Source organism: Callorhinus ursinus, unplaced genomic scaffold (genome assembly GCF_003265705.2).
Source record: "Callorhinus ursinus isolate GAN/ISIS: 27379988/994484 unplaced genomic scaffold, GSC_fseal_2.0 scaffold1, whole genome shotgun sequence".
In the NCBI taxonomy this organism is placed as follows: Eukaryota; Metazoa; Chordata; class Mammalia; order Carnivora; family Otariidae; genus Callorhinus; species Callorhinus ursinus.
The window spans coordinates 67,148,528-67,156,833 of record NW_027397063.1 but is presented as its reverse complement, the minus strand read 5'-3'; positions in this window follow the sequence as shown (position 1 = coordinate 67,156,833).

Here is an 8,306-nt window from a genome sequence, read left to right as displayed (position 1 = left end):
CTGAACAGGATCAATACTATTAAACCTCGGCTTGTTCTATTGGCATTGCTTATTTTCTAGCCTGATTAAAAAGAAAGAAAATTAAGAGTTTGAAGGAGGATTTTACATTTAATAATATTCTATTTTCCAAGAATGATCAGCAAATATTCTCTATTTATAGTTTGGAGGTCTCTGTAGAATTTTGCAAAGGCCTTCTTCAAATTAATTCAATATATCTTATCTATACATATCATATTTTAGGACCCAGAGAGATAAAACATGCAAGATGATGACCAATTCAGAGAATGTATTACATGCATATGTCTATATAAACATGCATATGTGTATATATGTAACAAATATGTTTACTGTATATGTGTACTAAATATACATATTTAAACAACATATACAATGTGAAATTACATGCCATTCCCATTTATTTCCCTTCTGTCTCAGATTCCCTTCTATAAAATAGGATTGGCAAGGTAAAGTTCTCCAAGATACCTAACTTTATAATGAATCTGTAAGCTTTGAAGATTTTAAGTTACACAGATTTTCAAGGAAAGAAGCTGAATGAGGTGACAGATAGAATGTGCTAGAAACAATAGAATCTGTGGAAGTAAACTTTTGTGAGATTAAGTTTTTAAAAATTTCATCTATAATTGGCAAATTACATAAGTGACAAATCTGTCATTCAATATTTCAGTGGTTAATGGAATCAGGAAAGCAAATGATTGCCTTGGTGAAGACGACTTGCTCTTTGCCCTTTGTTATGGAAACTAGGACACTGTAGGATTTCTTTGAGAAACTGGTTTTAAATCCTAAATTGCCCCAAAGAATAAGTTATAACCACAAATTTGTACACTTGGTAGAGATACGTGAGAAGGTAGAATTATTTTTCAACTGATGATTTGGCTCTGGGCCAGGGAATCAGGACTGGTAAAGTTCATAGGGCTTTGTGTCCAAGAATTACTCTATGGACTTCAGGGATCAGCTGAACAACTCTTCCCCCCAGCTTTGAGATATAATTAACATATAGTGTTGTGTAAATTTAAGGTATTGATCTGATATATTTATATATTGCAAAATAACTACCACCATAGGGTTAATACCTCGATCATGTCATATAATTACCATTTCTTTTTTTTTTTTTGTGGGGAGAACATTTAAGGTTTACTGCACTCCCTTAGCAACTTTCATGTATATAATACAGTGTTATTAACTACAATTGCTATGCTGTATATTATATCCCAAGAACTTTTTGTTTTATAACTGGAAGTTTGTACCCTTTGACCAACATCTCCCTATTCCCCATCCCCCACCCCTGGCAACCACCATTCTACTTTCTCTTTTATAAGTTGTCTTTAACTCTATTGGATGTCTCCAGATTGAATCTCTGTAGTAAGTAGTTGCTGTCTCTGCTCTATGGTTCATCAAATCCTCTCAATTCAGAGCCGTTAGAAGATTTATCTTAGAAGAGATAATCAGGAAAGAAAGATTGGTGGTCATCAGTTGTGTCACCCAAGGATGATGTTCATGATATATATTTGAAGTGAAAAGAGCAGGTTATAGAAGACAGAGTACTTTATGATTCTGTATAGATGCAATATATAGATCCCACAAACTACCAATGTGAACTTGAAATTGGTCTTCGGCAGGATTACAGAAGGGAAATCAGTAACAGGATAGCATGAGATTTCCCAGAAGTAGGAAATGGTGCTAATGAAGAGCAATATGGGATAAATTAGTTGTACCAGCTAAATTTCAGTTTTTCTCGTACAATTGTTAACTTTGAAGATCTGAGACAGAATGGAAGCATAGAACGTTAGACCTAACTAGGAATCCGGGTGGATTATCATTTGGGATGTTGACAAAACAGGTGTTATATTTGGAAGCTTTAGCATCAAATGAACAAAATTGTCAAATTGAAAGAATAAATGTATTCCCAGAAACCTGCAAGGGTGGAGATTAAAGCTAGTGGGAAGAGCATGGAGATAAAAGAGTGAGGTGGCTATGGACAAGGCTGCTGAGAGAATTCTTTCAGACAGCCTGGCATTGCTTGTGCTTATTCCTGAATGTTCATGTGCAAATGATTTAAAAGCTCTAACACAGCTTCTGGCAAAGGAATGATATAGTCATAATCTGTCCAAAATTTAGTAAACATTTCATGCTCTACTTGAGGCAAGGTAGAGAAATAAGGGCTGCATGAAAATTCATATAGCCGAATCAATAATTAATTGAGTGAACTTATTCAGGAAATGGCTATTGAATCTTCATATTAACCTAGAGGAAGCTTCCCTAACAGTATGCCTAGTGATCTATTATTGCTTCTGCCCTGTTCAATATTTCTAGTAATAATTTAAATGGAATTATTAGAGCGCAGAGTTAAAATGCAAAAGTGGCTACAGTTACAAGCAAAATAAAATGTTTAAGATAATGAGAAAATATCTAAGATCTGTACGAGGATTCATTTTTGAGAGAAATTAGGAGTCTAAATGACACGAGGATTATGCTATATTCATTTATTGAAAGATTCAATATCATAAAGATATCCTTTCTATTGAAATTCATCTTTAGACTTAATCCCAACACAAATGCCACAAAAATTTTTCTTGTGTTTCTTTTAGAAATTGAGAAGTGATTCCAAAATATGTATGGAAATGTAAAGGAAAAATAACCAAAAATATCTTGATAAAAAACAAAATGTACTAAACAAAATAAAACAAATATTTACTAAATATAAGACTGTGTGTGTGTGTGTGTGTGTGTGTGTGTGTGTGTGTGTGTGTGTGTGTGTATGACACTGCAAAAACAGTGGGGAGAGATATGGTCTTTCCATACATGTACTGGTTCAATTGATTACCCATGTGTGTGTGTGTGTTTTTTTTTTAAGATTTTATTTATTTTAGAGAGAAAGGGAGTGTGGAGGAGGAGCAGAGGGAGAGGGACAATTTCAAGCAGTCTTCTGGCTGAGCACGGAGCCTGACAAGGAGCTCAGTCCCAGGCCCCTGATCATGACCTGAGCCAAAATCAAGGGTTGGGTGCGTAACCTACTGAGCTACCCAGGCTACCCTGAATACCCATATTTTTAAAATACATGAATATCGAACATCACCTCATACTATCCTCAAATTCAACTCCAGAAGAATTGTAGATCTAAAAGTAAACAATAAAACAAGAAAAAGTCTTCTAGAAGATAACACAGAAAAGAAACTCATGTCTTTGGAGTAGACTTTTTTTTTAAACAGATTTCTTAAACACTAACCATAAACTATTAACAAATTAGGCTTTGTTAAAACTGAAAATTGTGATTCATCAAAAGATATTAAGGGTGAGGAAAATCAATTGAAAGACTGGGAAAATATTTGTGATATACATGTCCTACTCATATTGAAACAAACCCTTACAAATAACAAAAGGATATAAAACTCATTTAAGGAATGGGCAAAATACTAAACAGTCACTTTAAAAAACAGGATAGTCACTTTAGAAAACAGTCACTTTAGAAAACAAAATGTCCAGTAAGTATATAAAAATGTCTTCAAACCTTCAGTTATCAGGAAAGTGCAAAGTAGAACTACAATAAGCTGGGGCACCTGGGTGGCTCAGTCGGTTAAGTGTCTGCCTTCAACTCCGGTCATGATCTCAGAGTCCTGGAATCGAGCCCTGCATGGGGCCTTCTGCTTAGTGGGGAGTCTGCTTCTCCTTCTGTGCTCTCTCTCTCTCTCTCTTTCTCTCTCAAATAAATAAATAAAAACCTTTAAGAAAAAAAAAATAAGCTACCACTACCCTCCCATTACAATGGCTAAGATTTAGATTTAAAAAAGACACCAAGTGTTAAGATAGATGTAAAGGACAAAAAGCAAGTAGAACTCTCATGCCTTTCTGTTGTGAACTTTAATGGATACATCCATCTTGAATATATTTAAGTAGTAATTACTAAATCTGAATATATAATGCCTTAAGATGTAGTCATTCTACTCCTATGTAGAAACACAATAGAAATGAGTGCATCCATGCACCAAAAGTTATATATGAAAATATGGATACCAGCTTCATTCATGGTCTGTAAACTTTGTATATTTGTACACTCTTGTATATTTGTATAGATTTGTATATTATACTTCAACATAAGAAAACTTAAACTTCTAAAAACTTAAAAAAATAATCCATGAGTATATATAGGAAGGTAAGACTTAATCAAGAGAAGTTGGTTTCAGTGTAAGGTTGGTTTAATTTTTGAAAATTAGTCAATGTCATTAGTGTTACTAAGCACACTAACAGATATTTCTCCATGAAAGGGAGAAAAAATTGTCTTAGTATATATAAAAAATTATCTGGTATAGCTCAAACCTATTCATGATTTAAAAAGAAAGCACACATATGCAGACAATTATAATTGTCAAGGAGGCACCAAGAGATGCCCCAGTGAATTTCCAGGCTCACTCCTTTCTTCCCATTTGTATAGCAACAACCCTAGCTCCCTTGTATAACCTAGATCAATTATCCCTGACAGGGTGGTAACCCCTTTTTACCTGTTGTTCCATAGGCATAAGAAACTCCAAATGTCGAATGAATAATAGGCAGGTTTTTAAGATCAGTGGAACCTTGCTGTATCCTCTGGTGAAAGCACTGCCACCTTCCCTTCCCTTAGCAAAGAGAGCTTCTAAACCGGCAGTCCTTAAAGGTGAGTAAGTGCACAACTCAGTTTTGTCTGAGATTTTCCTTCATTTTCCTTTAGGGCCAACACTATAAGGGCAATCACTCTGTGAGCCAGGCATAAATATTTTCTATTAGTTAGATATAGGGAGTCTCCAATGAAGTCCTAAGAGTAAATTGAGCGAATAACCTCAGGCAACAGAGGTAAAGAACATGGGAGTCTGGACCCTCTGGATATACTCAGGGCTAATTTCAAATGCACTATTTCCATTCAACAGTGCATTGTTGTAACATTCACCTGACCTTATGTCATGATGGTTCTGATAGTGTTGCTCATCAAGAATGGTCTACTTCTACAATCAGTTGCTCAGTTTCTATAGGGCCTGGCAACATGCCCAAAGCTGGTCTTCAGTGACAAATAGTCCTCTGCTACAGAAATCATGCTTGTTCCAGAAACCCAGAGTCTGTACTGTAATCTCCTATTAGAGTTCTCTAGAGCCTCCATAAATAATCCTTATGTAGTACGATGAGATATGCTGGGTCATATGGCCCAATAGAAAGGGCAGTTTTCACTACAGCCTGGGGAACATTGCTGAACCCTACTCAAAATGTAAGCCAAGTCACTCAATACTTAGTTACAACAATAATACCAAATGTAATATATGCTTCTTCTAGGATCCAGATAAATTTGTCCTGATGGACATCAGGTCATTGGACCCCTAAATACTTCCTGGTATGGCAGACCTATGAGTCTTCATGGAGATTATCTCCTACCCATATGTGTCTTGCAAAGGCTTCTAAAATATTTTTGCAAAGTCTGATTGAGATATCATTAATGTAGTTGTATGGTAGAATATTCTGTAGAAAGCCAACATAACCCAAATCTCTGCAAACAATGGTGTGACAACAGGAGGCAAGACAATGAATGTATATGCCTTTTTTCCCCACATAAACTATTTTTGAACTTCTTTGCTAATGGGAACTGAGAATTATGCATTCCAAACCAATAGTCACAGACCAATGCCAGATATTTTGTAGATCCATTTCAGTGAAGACATCACATCTATCAGCGCAGCTACATTTGAGACTTTCAGTTAAGTATATAGTAATTTACCATGATCTACCACAAAAACCTTTGTAGGAGTAAACAGGTAAATTGAAGAGGGAATAAGGACTCCAAGACCTGTGTCCTTTAAGTCTTTGTGGAACTAATCTCTTCAATTATTCCAGAATATATTGCTTCTATTTTATTATTTTGGCTAGAGATGAAGGGTTGGGGGAGCCAGTTCCAGGGACTTTCTTACTAAACAGATCAAGAAACCTAAAGCAAGTGAGGGAAAAAGCTATACAGAATCTGGGGACAAAAGCACTCCAAGCTACTTCAAAAACAAAGACCTTTTGACTATGTTCAGAGTGTTTAAGAAATGCAGGGTGCCTGCATGGCTCAGTCAGTTAAACGTTTCCTTCTGGCTTGGGTCATGATCCCATGGTCCTGGGATGAGCCGGGCATCAGGCTCTTTGCTCAGTGGGGAGCCTGCTTCTCCCTCTCCCTCTGCCTGCTGCTCCCCCTGCTTGTGCTCTCTTTCCCACTCATTCTGTCAAATAAATAAATCTTAAAAAAATAATTTGTAAAAAAAAAAAGAAAGAAATGTAAGGGATCCAGTTTGGCTGAGTAAGCAAGGAGAGCGTGGCAGTGAAGATTTTATCACTTATCTCACAGAAATTGATAGGTTATGCCGATTAAAAAGAATAATATAAAAGCAATGAATTAACCTATTCTATTCACATGCATTATCTTATACTGAACAATCTGTGAATGTACATTTAATTTAAGGCAAATATAGAACATTCATAAAAACTGATGACCAAATAGACCATAAAGCAAGCTTATTATAAAAATATCCTAGAGCTCACATTCTACAAAATTAAGTTAGAAATATAAAATATTGAAGACAAATATATCAACCAAAAATGTATATTTGGAACTTAAAAAATATTTTAAGTAACCAGTGGATCAATTAATCATTAAAGAGTGCTTAGAACTGAATGATAATTAAGACCAATGAAACCTATAGAAACAAAGCAGTGTTGTGGAAGGAGAAATGTAAAGGAAAAATGTGAAGTTTAAATAATTAGATTTGGATGGAAAAGGCTAAATATTAGTAAGCTATGCATTTAAGATAGACTGAAAAAAGAAAAGAATAAACAAAAATAATAAAGGTAAGAAGAGAAAATAATGAATTAGAGAACTAATCCACGTTTAAGAAAGTGAAAAAGTACAGTGATTTTTTGGGTAAAACTAATACAATTGACAAAACTCTTAAAAATATACATGAAGAAAAAAAATCAGATCTGGAAAAATCATTTGCTGCATTACCTCTGATCAAGGGGTGAATCCTCAAAAAGCAAAAACATTGAGCTTTTTGAACAGTGTGTATAAAAGCAGATTCAATATTTTAATTGTTCATCCCTTTTATGGCTATTAGCTGGATCTCTTCAGCTATGAATTATTTTTTTCCCAGTGGACTAATTTATTAAGAAACCAGAAATATGCAGGAAAATTATGCAAAATACCACTTTACAAATTTGTATCTAAACCATTCAGCAATTGTACACATAAAGCATAAGTGTATGACTTATAATTAATAGGAAAATTTAGAAGACAGAATTCCATAAACCTTTCCATTTTTTACCCTCTTTAGTTTTTTTTTTTTTTTTTTTTAAAGATTTTATTCATTTATGTGAGAGAGAGAGAATGAGAGATAGAGAGCACGAGAGGGAGGAGGGTCAGAGGGAGAAGCAGACTCCCCACTCAGCAGGGAGCCCGATGCAGGACTCGATCCCGGGACTCCAGGATCATGACCTGAGCCGAAGGCAGTCGCTTAACCAACTGAGCCACCCAGGCGCCCCTACCCTCTTTAGTTTTATATAATCTTGGGAGAGTATCTAATTGCTTTTTTCAGACTGAAAATAAAACTAAATATTTTTAATGTATTTACTGTTATCCAGGTTCAAAACTGAATATTGCAGAGTATTTTTAAAAATTTCCAAGCCCTGGGGCACCTGGGTGGCTCAGTCATTAACCATCTGCCTTCTACTCAAGTCCTGATCCTAGGGTCCTGAGATCGAGCCCCACATCGGGCTCCCTGCTCAGCGGGAAGCCTGCTTCTCCCTCTCCCACTCCCCCTGCTTGTGTTCCCTCTCTCACTGTGTCTCTGTCAAATAAGTAAAATCTTAAAAAAAGTTGCCAAGCCCTATTGTCTATAAAAGATCCACATAAAAGAAAGCATACTTCCTTCACTAGAAAAATTCCATCATTTGTTGTTTAGGACAGGAAACAATATATATTAAAATTCTAAATTAGTGAATTTACTGTGTCTAAGTATATAAACCAGATCTGTCTCATGTATGTCCAGATACAGCAGTGGCAATGATAACATCTTATTTTCTCTTGCACAGTAGAATTCTTTTGTGTCCTAGGTTTTGTGTCCCAAACCTTGTCTAAGTCCAACTTATTTAATCTTGATCAAGAAGGAAGAAGTTAGGAATTCTATCTTAAAATTTTACTGATCCCTACTGAGGCCATCTTCATGGTGGATAAGGTATACTAATGCAAGTGAGTCAAATCTCAGGTGGGCCCCCTACTCTCTTCAAATCTAGAATCTCCT